Below are 12,739 nucleotides of genomic sequence, written 5' to 3'. Positions count from 1 at the left end.
TGGATTTAGGCGTGTTTATGAATCTCCAAATTTTGATGACGTCATTGGGCGACGACATCATCACATGACGTCACAACAGAAAAATAATGTAATCTTAGCTGTTGAAGTATCTGCAATGGTAAATGTAGCTTTATAACAATATTCGGGAGGGTGCCTACGTATGCGTTTTTGATTCTTCTAAATAATAAAATTTTCGCAAGATTTTGGTTTTTATTTTTCCACTCTTATTTGAATAATTTCTTTAATTTTTGAAATACCGGGAAATCGATACGTTGTTTCAAAGAGGGCAACTAGGTGAATATTCTCTGCCTTAAAAAATCGCAAAGATTATAGAGTTAAAAACGCAAACCGCAATTGAGAAATTGAATAATTACCTGATTATGCCTTAGGTGAACAATTGCGCTATCATATTTTTGTTTTACGGTATTTGTTGTTTATTACGTTTTATTGCCAGTTTCGGGCGTTTGTTTCCCTGCTAGCAGAGGCCTCTTTTCTCTGTATTTCGCTGGGCTGGAGTTCGCGAGGAAAAGATACCTCTGCCATGGGTCGCAAGTTCGTTTGATCAAACCGCCGTCCACGATCGTGGACGAGATCCAGAGCGCATTCTCCGTTCATTAATTACTGGCCACTATTTGAGCCCACAATGACTAGCGCATGCATGAAACGTATATCCGTTGCGGGATAATAAGCCCGCATTCGAAACGGCGTCCTCCGTAGAAATATCACGCGACGAATTATGAAAGAAGCCTTCAATGCCTTATCTTCATTCAGAATTTTCTCTCTTTTGACTAACGAGTCAATCTTTCGTTTACAGGTTTTGCATATTCTTCTGGGAATAGCTGATCTAAGTTTACCAAAAAGTTTTGTAACATTTTCTTCGAATCCAACTGTGCGATATTTACATTGAAGAAACTCGCCTGCCCAGATGTCTTGAAATTAATCCCACAAACAAGACAAAACTCGTCTTTGCTGCGTTTGTTGTTCAATCTCTTTAGTGACGTTTTAGGTGATTGAATTGAACAGTTGTTTTCTTTTTTCGAAGAGGAGAACTAACCGGAGTTTGATTCATGATTTCCGACTAAACCCATGCAAAGCATATTGACAGCTTTCGCTCGATGGTACGGGTTTTGGCACGTCGGTCGCTTATTAACGCTCACGCATGCGCAACAGAAACAGTTTCGACCCATGGCAGAGGTATCTTTTCCACGCGAACTCCAGCCAAGCGAAATAGAATAGAGGCCTCTGCTAGCAGGGAAGGCGTTTGTTTACGTAGCTAAATTTCGCGTGCGCGTTAATTGTTTTCCCGCCAATTTATTTTCCCGCCTAAAAGTATGATTTACCGAATGAAATGTCCGAACACCCTTACCTCGAAACAAAGAACGAGAAGAATAGAGACAAAAGAACTCCTTTGTAGAACAAAGATAATAGGAGACAAAGCAGCTGCGTACTTACTCAAATAGAGACGTGTTTAGGTAAACGCTATCATTTGCAACCGTGTTGTCCTGTATAAGTTATTATTCCACAAGCAAAATTCAATTCAAAATTTTTACAGCCAAATTCGTTGTTGCGCGACCTCGACGAATCCAAAATCCTTGTCTCCTTGTCTCGTTTGGAAATAGCGCGTAGTCAGACACAAGCTTTGCGGGCGGTTTGTCTGGTTTTGATTGTATATTTTGATTGACTACTCGCTATTCCCAAACAAAGAAAGGAATTTTCGATTTTGGGAGGTCGCGCAACAACGAATTTGGCTATAACAGGTTACTTATTTCTCTCTGTATTTTCAAACTGTCACCAAGCAAACATATGCAAGCGTTGTGGTTGGCTGATGATAATAATGATGGCATGAAGTTAAAATAGCCTGACACAATATTTATAATCCTTTACAACCGAATTAAAATACATTGGATTATTTATGTTAACAATATGACATTCAAGGCCATTGAGTTGCTCAAATCCCTTATTTAACCCGAATCTTGTCATCAATTCCGAGGACCGGTTTAATTCACGTGTGTTGTTCTATATTATTGACGCCGTGGTATTAATGCTATGAATTGCAAAGAACCTTAAACATTCATAGGAAAACTCTAGAGTTAAAAATACACTCCAGTTTTACGCAAACAAATTGTTACTGCGTCTGGAAATTGATTATTTGTTTGTTTGTTAGATTACGGCCCCAAACAAAGTCAATTCGAGGACTTTAGTCTTGATCATTGCTTAAAAATTTACATTCTGTTTAAACATATGCATGTTAAGATGTGAAACGAAGCATTTAATTAAAAGGAAACACCTCATCTCACTCATCTGCATGGACGAAATGAAGCGGTTGTTTTTCCACATAACTTTAATACTTGCAACGATATTTATTGCAGCTATACTGATTAAGTCTGCGAGCCACAAGCAAGGATGGTCGAAAGAATGGTATCCGAACCCATATGAGAGCTACACGGCTTGTAAAACTCCATCAAGATTTCTTTGCGATCCTGATGACATAATACCTACCGCAGATAAGAAAACGATCGGGCATATATTGGACAAGTTTGAGAGTAAGACAAGATCTAATTTCAAGAATTCGACATGTGGTATTTGCACCGGGGTAGCTTTAATGAAGAAGATGAAATCCCCTTATTGGAAATTCAAAGAAACTGCGGAGAACTTTTCAAAATACATATACAAGCGGTGGAAACTCGACCGCAAGAACTGCATCATATTAATAATATCAGTCCTAGACAGGCGAACATACATCTACACGACTACGCGAAGGATTGCCAATTTTCATATAAACTCTATTCTTCTATCAGAATTACAAGTGGAAATTCGAAATGGACAAAAACCGGCTTTGGTTGTCACACACGCTATCCTGAAGCTTCAATCTATGCTAAGTAATACCTCGAAAAAACACACTGTCTATAATTCGCTTACTGGGAATTTAATTTTTCTCCAGCATTTCTCTTATTGGCTTATTCAGGATTATCTATGCTTTGTAGCTTCGATATTCATCGCCGTTATCTTATCGCTTATTCTTTTTGCATTTGTGCACTGGACCTGTTCTAAGATATACCACCTTCGCTACAAAAATTGCTTTGGGCGTTTAAAGGAGATCGAGCTTGATTGGCTGAAGGAAACAATTGACTTTGACACTTGTTTACAGTGCTCGCGGGAATCTTTACAAGATTCGGGTGTCAGAGTTTTGCTTTGTGGTCACAAATATTGCAAAGACTGCGCAAATGAAAGGGAAGTGCAAACTTGTGGGAGATGTCCCGTGACACCTAACGCAGAGAGGTTATTACTGCGACTGCAGTCATTACAGCGGCTTTACCCAACAGTTATTACCAATAAGTACATAGAAACTTGGACATCGCGTGATTTTACTGGGAAGTTCTCCAAACATCGGTTGTTGACTTTTATGGATTGGAGAGTCGCTTTCGGGTTATTTTTAGTAATTAATTTGTTAGTTTTATCTTGTTTCGGCGGTAGCTCGATGTTCAGGTTTACGTCTTTTGATAAAGTAGCAAGACGTTCTGCACTATGGGTCAACTAAGGTCAGGATACATATGTACATTAACTAAGTGGGGGGGGGGGGGGGGGGGGAGGAGGGGGTGAATAGGTTCGCGGATCGGCGGATTCGGTCCCGAAATGCTCACGGATTTTGATTATTATTTCAGCGTATTGGCGGATTTTGGAAATACGGCGGATCACGGATCTGTTGACAATATGGACACGGATTTCGGATTTTGACTGCTTTGACGGTCGAATTTCGGATTTTAAATGAATTTCAATCGATGCTATTGTTTATCTGTCAAACCATGCGGATCTAAAACTATCTGCGGATCCACGGATTTGCCCCGAAAATGTTGCGGATCGGCGGATTTACATACCCCTATTCACCCCCCCCCCCCCCTCCTAAGTTTATAAACCCCTTATAAATATGGTATATTGTATGTTTGGTATTCGCATAAACAGCATAAATCAACGTCAATAGGACATTGAATGAACTTCATATACGACTGACTTGACCTGTTTTCATTATATGAATGAGTGTGTAGCTCACTGAAGATGGAACCAATCGCCAGCGCCACATTGGTTGTTTCCATGGCTTAACCTTCTTTCCCAAGAAGACAAAGAATCCAACTTGACCCGACCCGAGCTCCCGCCCCGGTAATAGAGAGCTTAAGCAAGTCAACACGAACGGCACAAAAAACAGCGCATGCATTCACGAATTGCTGAAAAACGGCGATGACGTCCGTGACAGGAAATCTCGGACGGCATTTTCCCTATTTTTACGTTCTACGCGCGCGGTCACGGACGTCAACGCCTTTTTTCAGCAATTCGTAAGCGCGCGCGCCGTTTTTGATTCCGTTCACGTGTTGACTTGCTTAACACATTGACCCCTCAACCGGCCTGTACCGGCTTTGGGAAGTACCACAACCCAAAAAATTCATAAATTCAAAATAAACACAACAAGATGAAGATACTCAGGCATCAGTCTAAGGGATAAATGGTCTTGCAGATATGCATCCAACCAAGGTGTTGGCATCTACTCTTAAGCCAAATAATAGCACAGGTTCTTTGACAAATCTCAAATCGAAGAAGGAGAGAAAAGCAGAATCACCCCTCTCAATAAAACGCTCAAAATACCACACAAGGGAGAGAGATCAGCAAACACAGCTCAAGACACAAATAGATACCTTTATTTCGATCCCCCAGGTACATTTCCTTGGCCTCAAAACACAATGTCCATTCCTTGAAGGATTGTACAACCACGAAAATGTCTTTACGTATTGCAAAGCATTCTGGGAGATCCAGGGGAAAATTCACGAGGGGAGGGCCAGTCAACACTCCTCTCCCCAAAGTCAGATGGTTTTTTATAAGTCTTTTCACCCCGAAGCCAAACAAATCAATTCCAGGTCATACAGACCCAGAATAGCAGTGTAAACAATTTCGGAATCAATTTGGTTTAAAAAAAAGACAGCATTAGGGAGAGCTGTGGTGATTCATTAGAAAATTATTTTCTCATCCGGGCAAAGCCAAACAAGAAAAAAATCATCATGAATCCACCTTTGCTTGCAAATATCCATAAGCAAAGCACTCAATTATGCCCCAAAAGACTTCATGATGTCCTGAGACACTCTCCTAATATGCTCATAGCTGTATTTTTGATGAAATATACAAGCAACCATCAACTTGTGCTGGCTTCAGCACAACGACGAGGGATTAAAAGTGGGGACCGCAAAGCACTGTTGAAAAGCTTGGATACCGCTGACTAGGTGCAGCTGTGTTTGACTTTGACGGGCTGTATAAAACTCAGAATAGGGGGGGGGGAGGTATCTGTTTTCAGTCTTTTTTTTGTAAATTCAGCTCCAAAAAAGCCAGGAGTCAATGGGTTAATCAACCACCAGCTTCACTTGCTATAACACACACACTAAGCTTTGACAGCTTCACCAGCTTTACTTGCTTCAACAGCTTCGCTACTACAACAGCTTTTTGTTTTTGAATTTTATTTCTTAATTCAAGCGAGCGCGCGCTGTGTTTGATTCCTCAATGACAATTTGTGCTCTTATTTTTGTAGAGAATTGACTCCAAACACTTTCCCGAATTTGCCTGAGTTATTAAACAATTTTATTTTACAGTTGTCGTAGTTTGTCGTACGTCTTATTTTTTGCTTTGTTTTCTTCTGGCAGTTTCAGAGGTCTTCACTCAATAAAGTCTAGTTGTGAATGACGACGACTTGCGCGTGAGCTTGCGATAAAGCTATCACTTTTATAGCGCGCGTTCGTGTTTGATATCAATGTGGATTCACTTTAAAAAATAACAGAAGCAACATGGGGTGAGGAATTAACCTGACATTTATATATCACACCCCTATAAAGGGGTGTGTGTGGAGATTGCTAGAGGAATTCTAGGCGTTATACAGTACTTACAACATTTTTATTTTAAATTTTAATGTAGTAAGGAATATGTCTGCAGCGGCGTAGCCAGAATTTTTAACAGGAGGGGGCCCAAACGAGTAAGTACGCAGCTGCTTTGTCTCCTATTATCTTTGTTCTACAAAGGAGTTCATTTGTCTCTATTCTTCTCGTTTCTCGTTCTTTGTGTCGAGGTGCGGATATTGTTCATTTGCCTAATCAATATGCAGCTTGTAAGAGCTGCGTACTGACCCGCCCAAACAGGACTTTCAGGGCATTTTCTCCTTTCGCGAGAAAGAAAGAGTACTTCATTCTCGCGCGCTCCCTGTGTGCCTGATCTCCGCGACGCCCTGGGTCCCCGAGGATGCTTTCCCGTGGTCAATCAGGGATTCCCCTGAGGGGGTGGGGAATTTCAGTGACTCCTCCTTCCTCCTTCCTCCGCTGTATCACTGTAATCAGGGCAGCAGTTGTAACGAGTAAGTTCCGAATATGATTTATTACATTTTGTATCATCGATTGGCTTTTCCGGTTGCAGGTTTCACCAACTCTCTGGGGTTTGTTTCCGGTATAATCGACGAGACCGCAGGACGGGCTCTTTCTCGAGTTGCCAAGCTAGTCGAGAGCAACGCTAAAGTTGCTAAAGTTCTCAATGCTGGTTTGGAAGTATTTGCTTCAGCCTTCAGTATCGACTCGTCAACTTCGAGCCGACACCTAACGATACCTTAAAAAGGGTGAGAGTAATCAGTTCTTCTTCGTCCCCTTATGAGTAAAGCCAAGTGCAAACAAGGAATTCGCAAAGGAATTCACAAAATAAAATGAAAGCATTTCGCGGAACATTATGGCATCCAATTGCTGTTCCGAGCTTCTGTTTAAAGTGTTTACCACCCCCCCCCCCCTCCCCGGTAGGTAATTCTTGGTTTGTTCTCCTATCTAAGGCCTCCCGAATAGCTTGGAGCCCCTCTTCATGTGGTATATGTGGATACAAACCTACCACATCAATATCACACTCTAGGAGTCGAGCCATATCGACTTAAATCATATGCGAATCTATTTATGGATGCTGGAGTCTAGACTAATCGGTGGACTTTCTGGTCCGTGCTAAGATCCAGACGGAGTCTAGACTCCAGTCTTTCCATAAATAGATTCGCATCTATTCAGTTAAGCCGTCAAGCGTTTCGGCCCTAGAGTCTGAACATTATATTGTTTAAAAGGTTGACAAGGCTTTCGAGAAGCTGACAGAAGAAGTGAACAATAAACTGAGAAAGATGAAGGGATACGCGGACTGTAAAATCCTCAAGCTGGAAAAACAAAATGTCAAGAACGAGTTTGCCTCTCTGAAGGTAGGACTAATCAAATATCAAATTCATAATAACAACTTTTATTCAAAGGTTTCAACATTTTTACGTCCTAAGCTAGCGATAGGCAAAGTCAAGTAGGGATACTATGTGACTCACTTATCACATACAGAGATCCCGGGGTGGGGGCTGTACAAAGGTGATGGGGATGATCGTCCTATCTTTTAGTGTATAGAATTTTGACCAACTACTTTCTCTTAGTGAGGTGTTGAATGATTTTTCCGATTCTGCTATCACTTAGGGCATAAAATTCAACCCGATTCTGCTATTTCTTAGGATTAAAAAATCCTTCGACCACACCCAATTTGCTATCTCTAAGGGGTAAAATCGATATTGGCGACCATCACCCTTTCTGATTATCGGAGTCGCCCCTCCCCCCAGGGGGAAATCGCTACAGAAAGTTCAGAATTTAAATATAAGGAAGTATTTCCGAAACAACATCGGTGAACTATCGAGATTGCAAAAAACTATCTATACATTCTAATCATCCAACGATCACTGCGGAGGACGATAAACTTTGCTATTAATTGATTTCCCTATGTCCCTCGATTGAATGCTTTAGGGTTGAGGCTTTTTCAGGAAGCCTTTTTCATCTAGGAACACTTTAATATCATTGAATTATTTGCTTATTTCCTAAAATTTCAAGGTTGCCCGTCGCATTTGTAAATAACGATGACTTTACTATGTGTGTTTCAGCGTTATCTTGGAAACTGCTTGTACGAGACCACAGAGCCCTTAGTACGAAGATGTCTGCAAAATTCTGTCAGGGACAATGACGCGGCGTGGCCCAAATTTGGAAAACTGAAATGGGAGTTCGACAGAAAATCAAAGGACATCTCGATAAATGATATCAAAAGTCTGGAGGCCGCATTGATTCCGTTCAGGGACTTCGCCAGTCTGCATCTCTTTGCTCTTCAACTGCTGATCGACTCGTACAAGAACAATCTTGATACCAAGGGGAGAAATGGACGTAAAGGGAAAAATCGAAGAAAAGGGAAAAAATGGAAAAAAAGGAAAAAGGGATGAAATAGGAAAGGAAAAAGAGGTAACTCTTGGAATTTTTAAATATTTATCTTAAATTAGATCTTATATCCCCTGTCCGCCCTGATTAGCTTTTGCTATTATTTGCAGAAAGTGAAACAATTCTTTTTTTTTGGGCAAAAAAAAAAAAAAAATGACTGAATGTGTTGGGAAAATAATTCGAAGAACATGTGTTAATCCTGGAAAAATATGTTATTTGGAATTGCGAAAAGTCCGAGTAGAGAATAAGTGAACAAAGTAAATATCCCAGATAAATGACCAGTAGGGAGGTGGCTGTTCCCTCCCCCCTCAATATTTTCTTAATGTTTCTGTATTGTGTCCTCCCCCAACATCTAATCTTTCGAGGCATCTGTTAGCAGCCGCTTTAAATGTCAAAAGCTTGTGGGGAAGGCGTGACAGTAAAAGTGTCTGCAAAGCAGACTACTGTTTTTGTCCCCAGGTCCAATAAAAATAACAATATTCGTTCCTAGGTTGAGAATCATTACAATGGCGGTTTGCCGAAAGACGATTACATCATGGATAGGGAAGTCTACAAGCTGTATTAGGGGGCTTTTGGTTAAATAAAGGAGCGAACACTGAGAACCAGATCTCGGTCAAGCCCAACTGCGCTAAAGGAGACGAACACGCGCCCATCAACACGTGCAAGTATAAGTACCACATGCGAGTGGACGGGGAGGTGAGATTTTATGTAACTGCAAGATTCATAAAATATCAAAATCAAGAACAGAAGCCAAAAAGAAATATCCGGATTTTTCACCCTCGGTATATTCTAAGAGAATATTATTATATTCGAGTTATGTTATTTCTTTTGTTTCTACTTTAGTAAATTTAGTAAATACATAGTTAAAACTAAAAGGTTGATATGGGCTCTTTTAATTTTGTTACTTTCCCCTTAGGTTTTGGAACGCCCATCAACACGTGCAAGTATAAGTACCACATGCGAGTGGACGGGGAGGTGAGATTTTATGTAACTGCAAGATTCATAAAATATCAAAATCAAGAACAGAAGCCAAAAAGAAATATCCGGATTTTTCACCCTCGGTATATTCTAAGAGAATATTATTATATTCGAGTTATGTTATTTCTTTTGTTTCTACTTTAGTAAATTTAGTAAATACATAGTTAAAACTAAAAGGTTGATATGGGCTCTTTTAATTTTGTTACTTTCCCCTTAGGTTTTGGAACGCTATCCCGATCGCATGGCTCCTGTTCCTGATAGCGATAGCGCCTTGAGATATTTCGCCAAGGAGGATGCCCAGGATACGTGTAAACAATACTTGGACGGCCTCGAGCATGATGTGACGACATACTGGAAGACGGAACTTCTTAGTCTTGCTGATTTGTGGGAAAAAGTACCTTAAGGCGCGTTTTTTTCTATCATTCTGGAATGGGAATGGGTTGGTGTCAAACCAAAAAGGTACAGAACAAAAGGTACAGATCACAATAGGTGGAACAGGTACAGAACAGGTAGCAGAATAGGTGGAATGGCCTTCATTCCATTTCGGAATGGGAACGCGGAATCACGAGAAAAAAAAGGCGTCCTTAGTTCTTAGGCCATAAATAATGACATATGGGAGAAAGTACCTTATCTTTCACATTAGGTCTTGTTAATGATATGAGGGAAAAGGTACTTTTCTTTGACCTTATAGCTAAATTCGTTGTTGCGCGACCTCCCAGAATCCAAAATCTCTTTCTTCGTTTGGGAATAGCGCGTAGTCAATCACACCAAACAATCAAAACCAGACAGACCGCCCCCAAAGTTTGTGTCTGACTACGCGCTATTTCCAAACGAGACCCGGATTTTGGATTCGCCAAAATCGCAACCATGTGGCATTTAACTTTAAACTTTTCTAAAATCTATTGGACCATAAACATGACAAACTTCAAATATTATTTTTTACATCTTAAGCTGAGTATGCTCATCAAAGCTGTAGTTTACAGCTGATCTTTGGATTTGTGTAGCTGTAAAAGTAGTTTTGTGGTTGTCGTTGACGCTTCGGTTTTTGATGGTGTGTGTAACCGCACAGTAGTAGTTACTATTGGTGACGTTTCTCTGTGTGTGTGTTGCGATGCTAGGAGAATGTGCATTAAAATTTAAGGGGTCCAAGTTTGTTCTGATAGGTCTGAAAAGTCTCAACAGTTTTGTATTTAGCAACTTTTAGATTTCTTGACGAAACGGTTTATAAGGACCTTGCTTGGATGGTTATCAAATAATTTCCCTGTAGAAAATGGTACATAAAGCTTTGGAGCCAATAAAAACAGGCCCGTACACAGCAAAAAGTCCACTTTCGGTGCGCAATAGACGTGCTATTCGTAGACAAAACTATAAAGCATAAGCTAGATTACTCTGGTACGTCATTAATCCATTAGTCTGACTTTATGTAGCCAACTACGACAATAAACGTCCCGTGGGGAAACTGCAAAGGCATGAAAAATCCCTATTTGTTCCGATTTTTATCAGAAAACTTCCCCTCCCCCCCCCCACCCCACCACACACACCTCCCCCAGAAAAATTAGATCCACTTTTTCGGATTTCGCACCCCCCCCCCCCCCCCCCCCAAGAAAAATCCTGGGTACGGGCTCGAAAAACAGGCTAGGTTTATAACCTAGAGTAAAAAAATATGGGATATGAAAGCTTATCTTTTCCTACAATAACTTTTAATGACTTCATTCTCTCTTATTGCAGATGGCAGAAAAAGCCACTCAATGAAATAAGCAAGTTTGACGGCAGCCCCCCGATATGCAACATCTTTGCTAAATCTCAGTGATTTTTGTAACAGAACTTGAGTGTTATAGCTTTAAAAAAGGAAAGCAGTGTTTGGATTGGTAAGCCCCTTTCATTGATTTGGCAAGATCTGCGTGTTTTATTGCCAGTTTTGTAAAATCAAATGAAGCAAATGCCTGGATATATAAACCTGGTGATTCCATCTTTGATGATAGTCAATAAAACTCATAATACTGTGTTTGTAAAAGTATTTCAGTGTGAAATGGGAAGGAGGTGTGTGGCAGCCGGCCAAATCGTAGTCAATAAAATTTTGACAGCGGTGACCCTAGTTTCTCTAGTCAGTTCCTAATCGGGGTCAGGGGAGGGGGGGAATCCTTATTTGTGGGGGGTGGGGGATATATGTGTAATAAGTGTATTACATTTAACACAGACAATGCAGCTTTAGTATCTGTAATCAATCGATGCAGCTGCAAAGATAAATCCCTGATGGTGTTTGTGCGGTGGGTCGTGCGGTGGTCTCTGTTTCTTTTGGTTTTTAAAAACAATATTCTGTTCAAGGACTGCCCTATCCCAGTAGTAAAAATTCCCTTGCCGATGCATTGTCTCGCTTACAGATTCAAAAGTTCAGTGCACTGGCCCAGAAATTACAATTCCAGGCCAACTCAGGGCGGACTCCTACAGCAGAATGTGGCCGTATAGTGCACAATCTTCAGTACCCACATACAAAAGGGCTTGGCATTTGTTGCGCCAATTCTCAGTCGAGGTTTTTCTGCATACTACCGTGGCACTTTCAGTTGACCCAACAACCATTGTCCTTTTTATAGCCTATTAATTTGACCGTTCTTATGACCGGCCACGGTTGCCACTTTCACGGCGTCTATCGGCTGTTACCATCTTCTCGCATGACTTTCCGACCTATCTGAAAGGTTCATTCATTATCGAAATGTTAAAGGGTTATACCAAGTTTGGTAGGCTAGATGCTCGCATACCCATTATGCTACCAGTTTTAACGGGAATCACACAAACTGTTAATACTTAGCTCACAGTACACTGTTAGACTTTTCACTGTCATGTGCTCACTGGTATTCTTTGCCGTTTTGAGAGTAGGTGAAATGACTTCATCCACCGGCCCCTCTCAGCATATTCTCATGTTGAATCAAATTGAGTCGATTTGTGAGAATGATGGTCAGGTTACGGCACTTAAGGTTACCTTTTATGATTCCAAGCAGCATTACAACGGTAGTCCACATTCCATTCTCGTTCAACGGCAGCCTGAAAGTTGTCCCTGAAATTTGTCCTTGTCAGTTCGGGGTTCCAGTCCGGGCCCTTCGTTCATCGGTAGCGATGGCAACTATGTGAGGATTGTGTTCTCTGACCTCCAGTTACCCAGTACATCAAGGCTTGTAATCTTAATCCTGGCAGGTATAAAGGACACAGCTTTCGCATCGGGGAGGGGGGGGGGGGGGGGCAATATCTTCTGCCTAGCAAGGCCTATCAGATACCCAACCCCGGTTTCTGGGTCGCTGGAAATTCGATGCTTTTAAGAAGTACATCCGTTTATATTCTATATTCTCAGTTTAATTATCAAGTAATCTCCTGCCATTTTAATCACTGCTTGCAGGTGCGGTAGTGACTCAGGTGGAGGTTTTTGCATCCTTAAGTTTATTAACCACCCCTTCCGCAGTCATTGTTTTCAGGGGCAATAGTGACGTGAG

At 41.1% G+C, this 12,739-nt stretch overlaps 1 long non-coding RNA gene across 4 annotated transcripts; it reads left to right on the top strand.

Annotated features, from left to right (window-relative positions):
- Positions 1-6,284: 6,284 nt before the first annotated feature.
- Positions 6,285-11,260, top strand: LOC116604777. 4 transcript variants are annotated; one of them, XR_007306825.1, is made up of 7 exons: positions 6,285-6,634; positions 7,115-7,243; positions 7,955-8,303; positions 8,770-8,975; positions 9,196-9,254; positions 9,475-9,716; positions 10,986-11,260. It is a non-coding gene; the product is annotated as an uncharacterized LOC116604777 (long non-coding RNA). The 4 variants fall into 4 exon arrangements; XR_007306824.1 differs by having other exon boundaries at positions 9,475-9,730; XR_007306823.1 differs by lacking the exon at positions 10,986-11,260 and having other exon boundaries at positions 9,475-10,727.
- The last annotated feature ends 1,479 nt before the right edge of the window (positions 11,261-12,739 follow it).

Source organism: Nematostella vectensis, chromosome 15 (assembly GCF_932526225.1).
Source record: "Nematostella vectensis chromosome 15, jaNemVect1.1, whole genome shotgun sequence".
NCBI lineage: Eukaryota > Metazoa > Cnidaria > Anthozoa > Actiniaria > Edwardsiidae > Nematostella > Nematostella vectensis.
Note: the sequence above shows the minus strand (reverse complement) of the source record. Positions and strands in the feature narration are given on the sequence as shown.